Source organism: Aegilops tauschii, chromosome 7, assembly GCF_002575655.3.
Source record: "Aegilops tauschii subsp. strangulata cultivar AL8/78 chromosome 7, Aet v6.0, whole genome shotgun sequence".
NCBI classification, from domain to species: Eukaryota; Viridiplantae; Streptophyta; class Magnoliopsida; order Poales; family Poaceae; genus Aegilops; species Aegilops tauschii.
Genome location: NC_053041.3, coordinates 184,930,436 through 184,942,800, shown reverse-complemented (window position 1 = coordinate 184,942,800; position 12,365 = coordinate 184,930,436).

The following is a 12,365-nucleotide window of genomic DNA, read 5'->3' as shown; positions in this document are numbered from 1 at the left end:
GCCTTGGATGAACTCCTTCTGCTTATTGAGCTGATCGGGCATGCCGTCGAGGGATAATGACTCCAGCTCCGCCGGCTCGGCATGTTCGCCTCCGCGGCTAGGGCGCTCCTGGGAGCCATTGCCTGCCCGTGAGAGATCTTTCGAGGTCTCTGCATGGCGGCGAGCCCTCTTTTTTTTCCGCAGCCTTGGTTGCCGCTCCCTTGTTACGAGTAGTTCTCGACCTAGAGCTTTGCTCACCGGCCATGGCAACGACGGACGAAGAAGAAGCACTTATGAGGAGGAAAGGTAGAGTAATTTTTGGTTAGGTAGTTCCCCTTTTTATAACCTAAGTACTAGCACTAGTACTAATACCTGCATAGTGGGAACACGTTCAGGTTTGGTACGTACTAGTAGGTGTGAGCAGGCTTTCGAATGTGATGGGAACAAGGTAAAGATTAATTGATGGTTTTGATTTCGAGGCCCAAAACGGCTCCCGATGAGTTTAGCGGAACATAAATTTAAGTACTACACTGCTCAAATGCGTAAATATTATGTTACTGTCAAAAATTGGCACAAAATACGAAGGAGACCAATGGAAGTACTACTAGCAACCCATGATTTAACTACTCGCATGCGCGCAGTGGAGTAATAATGTCTTTCTTCCGCCCTCACGTCCACTCAATTTGCATGCGCTGTATTAATTGACAATCAATGAAGTGAACGACTTTGCACGCGTCAAATTATCACATGGGGTGGATCTTGGTACAAAATTGCGTCCGCCCGTGTACCCGCGTGTGCGTGCGAGGGAATGAGTGCGTGCGTGGCGTGCGTGCCATTGGTATTCTAATTTACGTGTTTTGCACATACTCGAAGTACTAGTAAGGTACACGTGCATTGCACGCATCAGATTTTGCAACCAAATTATGGATAAATACCACACTATAGCATGTAAGCTCTGAGTCATATATGCCTGATGTAGCCCTTCGTTTAATTCTTATAGTTCATCTCATTCAAAATCAATTAGTTTTTATAAAAAAGCTAAGAACGCGGGAATAGGAAAAACATGGGATTATAGTGGAATGCCGTCTTGAATCCTATAGGATTGTACGAGTGTTTGATTGTGCATAGAAAAAACGCAGAATTCTTTCAAAGAGGTTTGAGTGGATGGGATGTTTCCTATAAAATCTAGTGCAAATGAATCATATGGAAAAATTCCTATGGTTTACAATCCTACGAATCAAACAACCAAGATAGGAAAAATTCCTAATGATTAGAATCCTCCAAAATTCCTTTGAGAATCCTTTGAATCAAAGAAGCCCTTAATCTATTTTATGATTCATGGAATTGTGCGTTGTAAAGCATAAAGTAAAAACAAATAATGGCAATTCAACTAGAAAAAAAGCTTGGGCAGTTATGATACGGAAGATTCTAGAACAAAAGAGAACCACTGTTGTTTTGAGGTTTGTGCATTATCCTTAAGTTCAACCATGGAGTCTGCTAGATTGTACATGTGGCAACATCTGGTGGGGGGCTAGAAGATGGTGCGAGGGGCCAAGTGGAGGGAGACTATGGAGGAATGCACAAGTGCGAGATCGATATTTAGAGAGAGAGGGGGCGAACACGTGCGCTGTTGCGCGCAGTGGCGGAGCCATGATAAATAAATGAGCTAGGGGGCCAAGCATTGCTAATCCTTTACGAGGAGGGTCAATTCATGAACTTAAACCATTTTTAGCAGCAATTGTCTAATGATCACATTCATATTAGCCTCGATAAATAGTGATGTTAGGGGGGAGGGGGGCAGGGCCCTTACTGCCCCCTGTCTTCGCCATTGTGCACGCGTCTGAGAGATGAAGCGGAAGGCATGGATGATGAGAGGGGGACGTTGGATATATAATTAATGTGGGTGTATTAGCTATATATGTTAATCCTATATAGACAGGTATAGATTGATCGATGTGGACGTGGGAAAGAGGGTGAGACCTCACTGGATATATCGATTGATCAGTTTTTGTGGAAAACTATGAAAGACCTAGCTATATACACACATACATAGAGGAATATCGATCGTTGCGCATGCACGCGTGAGAGATAAAGAATGCCCGATATGATGGAGAGGGGGATGTGTGTGGGTGTGTGCCTTCATGGGAGACCGACCTGAAGAAAAAGATTGTATGCGTGCGATGGATAATGCCGACTGGTAGTGTGTGTGCATGCATGCACGAGAGAAAGTTAGTGGTACAATTATAAAAGAGAAGACTACTGTGTGAGTGTAAAAGAATAGGTGGGGCCATAATCAATGTAAAGTTGAATTCAAATATTTGAATAAGAGATCCTGATGTTTGAAACCCATGCATGCATGAATATAACGGAGATCTGCGCGGTGTGGTTTGGAAACGAGCATGTTGTAATGTATACACATTGAACAAGGTCAGACTAATTTGAATTTGAGATACCGATGGCAGACATCATTTGGCCACGTCGCATCCGTGCATGGACACACTATTCTAATTGGAGATGATGGGCGGCTTTCGCATCACATATCTATATCTATACCCCTATATATATATTATATTTTATATTTTTTTATATTGTGTGCGGGTAACTTTAACTTTGAAAGATGGTCGTTGGATGAGGCGAATCCGATGGTCCAAAGATGGCAAATTTGAGCACTACTGGCCATTGGATATCATCTAGATTCCACCAGATTTCGCCACATGTATAATCTAGAAGACTCCATGGTTGAACTTAAGCATAATGCACAAACATCAAAACACAAGCACTTCTTATTTGTTCTAGAATCTTCCGTATCCGAATTGCCCAAATGTTTTTCTACATAATTTGCCATTATTTGTTTTTACTTTATGTCTTACGGCGCACAATTCCATGAATCTTAAAATAGATTAGCTTTCTTATAAAAACTAGATGATTTTGAATGAAATGAACTATAAGAATTAAACGAACATCTACATCATGCATATATGACTCAAAGCTTGCATACTATAATGTGGTATTTATTCATAATTTGGTTGCCAAATCTCATGCGTGCAATGCACGTGTACCTTACTCTAGTCTAAATGGTGTTTGTGTGTGTGTTGTGCATGTTGAGGTGCAAATTGTCTTTTTTTGGGTACACGTTAAGCTTGTTCTTCCGAAATTTCAAGCCGCGCCTTGTTATGCCGAAAATTCAAGCTAGCGTCTCTGTCTATCGTGCTGCGAAACTCCCGCCTCTTTAACCCGCGCCTTGTTAGCCCGAAATATTTAAGATATATCTTTGTCTCGTTGTGCTCCGACAACTCCCTCCATCTCAACCCGCGCCTTGCTATTCCGAAATTACAACGCGCGCGGAAACTCCCACCTCCTGTGAAATCCTGACACGCGAAATGCCCGTGGTACCCCTGAACCGAAAGAACTGCCTCAAATTGGTGGGGGTACTTTCGTAACTTACCCCACATTTCAGACAAGCGCGTCTCTAAGCCATGGTTCCCCACTGCCATCTCATCCGCCCACCCATTCATACACCGAGGCCGCGAAAACCCGCGACGAAACCCCACAGCCTGCTCCATCCGCCACCCAGCCGGAGCCTCTTCCCCGACGACGTCGTCCACAGAAACACCTCGACGTCCCTCATCCACCGTACCGGATGAGGATCCATCATCGATCTCATCGTCCCGCCGGTTCAGCCACCCCGTCCTCCACCCCCAAGGAGCTGCCCCGACGTTCCCCTCGTCTTTCGCGCCACCTCCATTCCCACACCGCCGTCTTCACCTACACCACCGGAAGAGCATCATCATCACCGTTTCCTCAAATGAAGCTGCGGCCTAATCGGCGCCACCAAAGAGGTTGTACACTAATCGCCGCATTTTCTTCTTGATTCGATCTCACGGTGCTGCCGGCGCTCGGTCCCGAGCCGACACGGCACGGCCCCATCCACGGCGGCGTCGCCGGCCACTTCCTCCACGACGTCGCTCCCTCGGCGGCGACGTCCACATCAGTAGGAGCTGCTGCTGCTGCTTTAGCTCTCGCTCGCGCTGCTGCTCTGCTCTTGCTCTCGGTCCCCTGCCTGGTCTGCTCTTGCTATTGTTCTTGCTCGCGCTGCTGCTCTCGCTCTTGCTCTTGCTTGCGATGCTGCTCTGATTTAGCTACACTTCAGTCGACTGAATCGACTTTTGGGTTAGTTGATTTTCAGGGGGTGGGGGGGGGGGCTCGCCGGGGTGAAGGAAGAACCAGCCGCAGCGGGGAGGGGGGCTTGCCGGAGAGGTACCCACTATCTATCTTAGGGTTCAGGATGGGGGCGGTGGTCGCCCGCGGTGCCGGGGCGGTGGCGTGGGGATCGCCGGAGAAAAAGCTCGGCACGGGGGCGGGGGGCTAGAGGGATGGCCGGGGCGGCGGCGGACCGGCGGTGGGGAGTGTTTTCGGGGCGGGCGGGGCGGCGCACCGCCGGCCGCAGGCGGCGGGGGGCTGCTGTTTGGCCGGCGGTGGCTGGCGGCTCAGGGGGGTGGAGGTTGAAGATGAACCGCAGGCCCTTGATTTCGTATCCAACGGCTGCAAAATCGACTGACCAGAGATGAAAAAGTCAGTTGACCGACGTGTAGCCTCACCTTGCTAGTGCGCTCTGTTTCGACAGCAAAATTCAGTTCCAACAGCAAAATTCAGTTTCGACAGTTAAGTTCAGTTTCGACAGTTAAATTCAGTTTCGACAGTTAAGTTCAGAGATGAGCGGCTGATGTATTTTACATCTAGCACTTTATGGTTATGTATTTTACGTCATGTATTGGAGATGCTATTAGAATTCCACTCAGGTTAACGTTGTTCGTTGTCTCTCTTGTCCTGCTTCAGCCTCGGCGTCGTACAACTCACCGGAGCTGCTCCAACGACGAAACCATCCATCACAGCGGAGCAGTACCTCGGGCTCCATCTCCAGACGCCTAAGATCTTCTTCCCCTCCTCCGACAGCAAAGTCAGCCGGAGCATCCTCACCGGCCAACCCAATCACGCTGAGATCGACATGGCTTCGCCAAAGAGGTTGTACACTTGTTGCATCTCTTTTTTACTCTACATGTTATATATATTGTCCACTGAGCACTCGTAGTAACGGGAAATACGATTATTTTATCCTACTATATGACAAGCAGTGAGGTACCAGGCAACTTAGCTATCCGTGATGGACTCTCTTGAACGCCATCATTATTTATCTCTGCGCGTTTGAGCTGTGCATTTGTCGATGGGCCTGGGAGTTGAGCTAGTATGGCAGTGGCCTGGGTCCAAAGTAATAGAAGTAGCACAAAAACATTTTTTTAGTGTAGGATTTTCCTTGCTCAAGCCTGCCTACTAGAATCGCCAGTGCTTGAAAGGAAAAGTGAATGAAAAACATCGGAATTGGAAAGGTTCCTATGGTACTACTTTTCATGAATTTGGTGCAAAGGAAATGGAGCAAAGGAAAACTGTAGGATTTGCTCCTTTAGTGTCTCCTTGAAAGAAAAACCGTAGGAATTCTAATTTCCACTTCTCCTCCTTTTCATATTCCTATTCATCAAGCACAAGACTAAGAGATAGTAGCATAATAGCATTATAACTGTACATTTTCTTGTGGTTTGACTTAATCTCACCATGCTTTTTTGCATCCTATGATCTTCCAATTGTTGTGAATCAAACACCCAGATTGGCAGAAATCCTATGTTTTTAAATTCTCTGTTTTGTACGTGCATTCCTATCCTATTCCTATCTATTTCCTATCCCTGCATTGTTAGAATCCTCAAATTCAAACAAGCCCTTACTCAATTACCTCTGTTACAGATATGTGTCAAAGAAAACCTTGTGTGGTTTGTACTGCTCCTGCGGCGCTGTGTTCCACCCCAGCTCAGCTGCTCCAACGGCGGAAGGGTTCACCACAGCAGGGATCCGCTCTCCAGACTGTCTTTCGCCGCCTCAGATCTTCTTCCCCGCCGCCGTTAGCCACGGCAACTGCATTACTATCATCAACTGAGCAGATGACCTTGAGGACTACACGGGTCCGCAAGAGAGGTCGCACTCTTCCGTGTCTACTTACGTTATGCGTCGCTTAATATGATGACATGCTACATTATCGTCGTGTTCACCTATTAGACTCCGAGTCAGGTCCAAACTAATGCTGAAACTTGAGTTTTTAAATGGTTGTGGGGTACATATTGGGGCAGCAATCAGTACTATCTGTCTACGATCTGGTTAATCTCCGGTGTCTACTATGAGTTTCATGTTGGGTGCAAACAAACATTAAAGGAGCCATTATCTGTATTTTTTAACTAAAGCTATTATCTGCCTGCTATCATTGGTTTTTGGTCCATCCACAGTTTGCAACCATCACTCTGGATTTGTGCATGCACTCCTTACATAATCTCACTATGTTTTATTCCTATGCATGCCAGTTATTGTACACAATGGAACTGATCATGTAGAGCAAAAGAGACGAGCCTTGCGTGGCAATAAAATTTCATGCAGACGTCGTTCCATGGTGGGCGCAAAGGCAGCCCCCCTCCACCCATTTCGGATCGTAATCAAGAGGAAGATAACTGTTCTGAGGGGGATTCAGAAGGAGAAGACCACTCCTATTTACCCCATGAGGTCTTCGCTCTAACTTGGCATGCTGATGTTGGTAATATCATGCATATGGTGCCTTGCATTGCTTACTGTATACATTAAAGATGTCATCTGCTTAGTTTAGACATGCTTTGTGTCAATGCCATCTGTTCAGTTTCCTTATCGTATATGTGAATCATGCAATGCCATCTTGTCTAGCCAGGCATCATATAAGTGAATTTTGCAATGCCACCCTGGTTAGCCAGTCATCTTATATGTGAATTATATCATGCCATCATTTTTTTATTACGTGTTAAATATTTCAACAATTTTAGTACATTCAATTACTCTTCCTGTGCATCAGCCATTTGGCACGGTCATGGAAAAATCTGGAGTGGAAACAAGGTCTTCAGAGCAGACAATGCTATCTGACGAAGCGCATGTCTTGCTGGTTACCGATAGCTCCTCAGAGGAGGATTCCGAGACAAATGACCAGTCATATTCCCCCCCGAGGTGCTTGCCCTAACTTGGCAGGGTTATGTTGCTCATATCGTGCGTATGGTATCTTGCATTGCTATGTCATTTGCTTAGTTTAGACATGCTTTGTGTGAATGCCACCTGTTTAGTGTCTAATTACCATATATGTGAATTATGCAATGCCATCTTGTTGCAAGACATTATATATGTGAATTATGCAATGTTATCTTGTTGCAAGACATTATGTATGTGAATTATGAAATGCCATGCTGTTTAGGCAAGCGTCATATATGTGAATTATATCATGCCATCCTTTTTTTTGTATTTTTCATTGCTTTTGTCGACAATGTTTGTATATTCAACTACTCATCCTGTGCATCAGCCATTTGAATTGGTGATGGAGAAATCTGGAGTGAAAACAAGGTCTTTAGAGAAGACAATGCTACCTGCTGAAGCAGATATCTTGCTGGTTACAGATAGCTCTTCAGAGGAGGATTCAGAGGCAGATGACCAGTCCTATTATCCCCCTGAGGTGTATGCTCAAACTTGGCAGGGTTATATTACTCATATAATGCATATGTTGTATTGCAATGCTTAGTTTTTACATCATATACACAATATTGAATGCCATCTCCTTAGTTGACACATCATATATGCGATTGCCCTCTGCTCACTTCCTTAGTATATAAATCATATATTTGAATTATGTCATGTCATGATGTTTACATAGACATCATGTATCTGAATTATGGCATGCCAACCCGTTTTCTAAAGACATAATATAGTTATATCATATCATCCTGTTTACATAGTCATCATATTTTAAATTATGTCATTCTATCCATGAATTATATCATGCCATCATGTTTCCATCGACGGCATATTTGTGATTTATGGCATGCCAACCACTTTAATAGACACATCATATAGTTATATCGTGTCATCCTGTTTACATAGTCATCATATTTTGAAGTATGTCATTCTATCCTATTTAGTTAGCCATGATACATGTGAAATTGTGTCATGCTATCCTGTTTAATTAGCCATCATATATGTGAAATTATGTCCTACTATTCTGTTTGCTTAGACAACATAAATGTGAATTATTTCATGCCCTATTTTCTTCCCTACTATCCATTGCACCTGTCTATCTTACAATGTCTGTACATTCAATTACTTTTCTTTTTTATCAGCCATTTCAATTGGAGGGAGTGATGGCAGTATTTGTGGGAGTAAAAACACGGTCTTCAGAAAAGATCGTGCTACCTGTCGATGCAGATAGAACCACGGTTGTACTTGCCCAAGAACCAGCCCCACCACACATAACCCACACTCATGCAGATTGTACCCCTACCCAGTTGGATAGAGAACCAGCTACACCCCTTCTAACCCCAACCCCAGCAGATAGACACCCAGTTCCCGTTGACACATCACCGTTTGCACCACAGAGCACCCAAACACGAGCAGTTAGTAAGGCAATTGCAGTGCCCAAATCACGAGGACCACCACTCCGAACCCGAAGTCAACACTTAAAGAAGAAGAAGAATTGTTCTCAGGTCAGGTTCCGTAGCTATGGTTCATACTACTTTGCTCTTGCATCACTGTATTTACTGATACCAACTAATTTCAAATTTGAAGGATGCAATTGAAACTCCAATGGCGCAACAGGTATGTTTTAAACCTGTTTCTTCAACGTGTTTGGCTGTTTGCTGTTGTAACTTGCTCTATGTTGATTTTAGTTTCAATTGAATAAACAGTTATGGTCTCATGCCATGCACATTACAAGTGTTGTTATTGCTGTGTAGTTTCCCACACTTATATTCTGTCTATGCTGCTTTGTCTTAAATAGATATGATTCGAACTGTATCTATCTTGATTTGGCAACATAAACTAGAATGATATAGACCATACAGTGACCATACTACATAGATATATGTTTGTTTCATGCTGTTATCCTGTCCACCTTACTACTGAACTGGTTTACCAAAATGAGTTTCATATACTACATTGTAAACCTGAGATGTGTTTGTTTGTTTCTCTTTTAGAACGCGGATAAAATATTGGAGAAGAGTACCCTGTTATGCAATGGTAAAGGAAGTAATGCAGATAAGGTTCAAGATAGTGAGACATCCCTGTTGGTCTCCAAGAAAGCTGATAAAAACTATATTGAAGACACTAAGACAACCCCAAAGTCCTGTCTTGATGTAATGTTCGAGTTACTGGCTACCACTGCTGGCACCAGCTCTTCGAACTCGTTGCCTGAATCAGTTCGGCTTCTTGAGTCTCAACTTCAAGTTGAAAGACATCGATCAGATGTTATGCGACAGGAAGCCGAAGGACTGAGGAAGTCCCTGCAGAATTCAGATGCATACTTTCTGGTGCAACAGCAAGCGCTGGAGGACTTAAGCGCCAAACAAGAGAAAGTTAATAAGCTTGCTAAGCATCTTGCCAGCATTATGGGTACCCAGGATATTGTTTCTTGAGCTCTTCTGAAGTGGTTTCAGTTCTGGACTTGTTTTGCTACGACGTTTATATGCTGCTGTGTTCCCTATATTTGCACTGGTGGCGAACTTTGATGCCCAATGGATGTAATATGTGTAATAGCTATGATAGCCTAGTGTAAGTTGCTTGCTTATTTATTTCCTTGTTGTCTTGTTTATTTGTTTGCTTGTAGTCAGTGCAGTTCTTTTTCTGCGGTTTGCTAGTGGCTGCAATAACCTATTTTTTAAAACTAGGCCACAATAACCATGGGCTAATATTTACTATAGTGACACTGGGCCTCCTACGGGCCGTAGAAACAGTGGGCCTTCTACGGGCCGTAGAAGCAGTGGGCCTTCTACGGGCCGTAGAAATAGTGGGCCTTCTATGGACCATAGAAACAATGGGCCTTCTACGGGCCGTATCATCAATGGGCCTTATACGGGCCGTATGATCGATTGGCCAAACATGGGCCAAACAGACCGTATTCTGGCCGTAAACGGGCTAGAGTTGGAATCGTCCGTTCATGGGCCGACCATAACGGGCCATCGTTAATAGGCCGTATTTGATGACGCTATGAAAACGGCCCAACGTATTAACGGACCACAAACGGGCCGACTGTAACCACGGGCTGAATTTGGCCCACAAGCAGAAAATGACAGTAACGGGCCGTAAGTAAACGAATGCTGGAAAATAGCCCAAGAATAAATGGGCTCTGAGAAGGCCGAAAGATAACATGGGCTGGAAACGGCCCAACGGAATAACGGGCCGTTAATGGGTAGAAAGTGATACACTGTTCTTTACGGGCCAGTTTCACCACGGGCCGTTAATGGGTGTAAAGTGATACACTGTTCATTACGGGACAGTTTCACCATAGGCCGTTAATAGGCCAAGAGTTACATAGGGCCTCATATGGGCCGAAAGACGTCATGGGCCATACATGGGCCAGAAGTGAAAACGGGCTGGAATCATATTGGATGGCCCAGATGACGCTACTGGGCCTAATTCGAATAGGGCATAACGGGCCTTGGGTTAGCGGGCTGTAAATGGGCTATATGCGAATAGGCCGTTAACAGGCTTTCCATGGGCCGGCCTGCCACCTTTTGACCAAGTCAAACGGGCCGGCCTTTTCACAGGAATGGGCCTTTGTTGGGCTGTGCCACGTGTCGACGTATCATAGGCGCCTTCTGTCCAATGAGTGGATGACATCTGTCCCAGTGATGAGCCGACACGTGTTTTCTCCAGCCAATGATGATTTTTTACACGTGGAAAATCCCCATTGGTCGGGGCTGTTAACGGGTTATCGGATCCAAAACCCGACCCGATAGCTTAATGGCGTTCCGTTATGGTGGATGCCACATGTCGGTCACCCTTGTCGAAAGCACTTCTGTGACGCGCGATTTATCGTCATGGAAGTGGACACTTCCGTGATGATAATGTTGGTAATGTCATGGAACACTTCTACGACAGCACAGGTATGACTATCTTGATTTTGTTATAAATTTGTCATGGATGTACATGCATGACAAAAAACGCGACCTACTGTGACAAACACGTATCATCACAGAAGTGTATTTTTTTGTAGTGGTGGGCCTACTGGGCCTTGCGGGCCTGCATCCTGGCCCAACTACAAGTTGGGTTTCTAGTCGTACGCAGGCCGTTGAGGCCCAGTAGGCTGGTTTTTTTGTTTTCCGCTTTATTTATTTTCTTTTATTTCTGAGTTACTTTTTTTGCTTTATTTAGAGTTTCTTTGTGAATCTTTTTGCTTTAGGTAAAAAAATTATAAACTTTCTGTTAGTGCGAGTAGTTTTCAAATTTGAATAGTTTAAATTTGAATTATTTGAAATTTGTGTGAATCACTAGTTTGTGTATAACTTTACTTTAAAAATAGATTATGCAATGATTCTTTTTTCTTCTGTTTAATATTAGTGTGTTTTATCATTATATTCAATTTGGTAAAACTTAGATAAGTTAAAAAAATGAAATGCCTTTGTAACAGATGAGTTTTCATCCAAAACTGTGATACTTCGAAAGAGATTGTCCATTTTGTACACGAAGTGGATCCAGTTTTTGCCGTAACTCTCTCAACTTTTTAGCACATGCTATGTGGGTGAAATGATGATACCATGCCAACTTTCAACCTTTTCAGAGTTCATTTGTAGTGCTTTTCAATTTCAGGGTCGTTTAGCTCAAAAAATCAGTAAATGCATGAAAAATAGCAAATGAAGTTAGAAAGGGTTGAAAATTGCTGATGTGGCTTTGAATGGTGCATACTGAATGCACAAAAAGTCTGGAGTTGAAATAAGGTAAAAAAATGAAATGCCTTTGTAACAGATGCGTTTTCGTCCGAAACCCTGATACTTCGAAAGAGATTATCCATTTTGTACATGAAGTGCATCCTGTTTTTGCCGTAACACTCTCAATTTTTTAGCACATGCTCTGTGGGTGAAATGATGATACCATGCCAACTTTCAACCTTTTCAGAGTTCATTTGTAGTGCTTTTCACTTTCACGGTCGTTTAGCTCAAACAGATCAGTAAATGCGTGAAAATAGAAATGAAGTCAGAAAGGGTTGAAAATTGATGACGTGGCTTTGAATGGTGCATACTGAACGCACAAAAAGTCTGGAGTTGAAATAAGTCTAAAAATGAAATGCCTTTGTAGCAGATGAGTTTTCGTCCGAAACCCTGATACTTCGAAAGAGATTGTGCATTTTGTACACGAAGTGCATCCTGTTTTTGCCGTAACCCTCTCAACTTTTTAGCACATGCTATGTGGGTGAAATAATGTGTCGGGTGGTAGGTGTGACATATGCCAACGGGTGGCTTATCATTGTGGGAGCTAGTAAAACATCGCCGGTGCCTAGAAACGGGATGAGG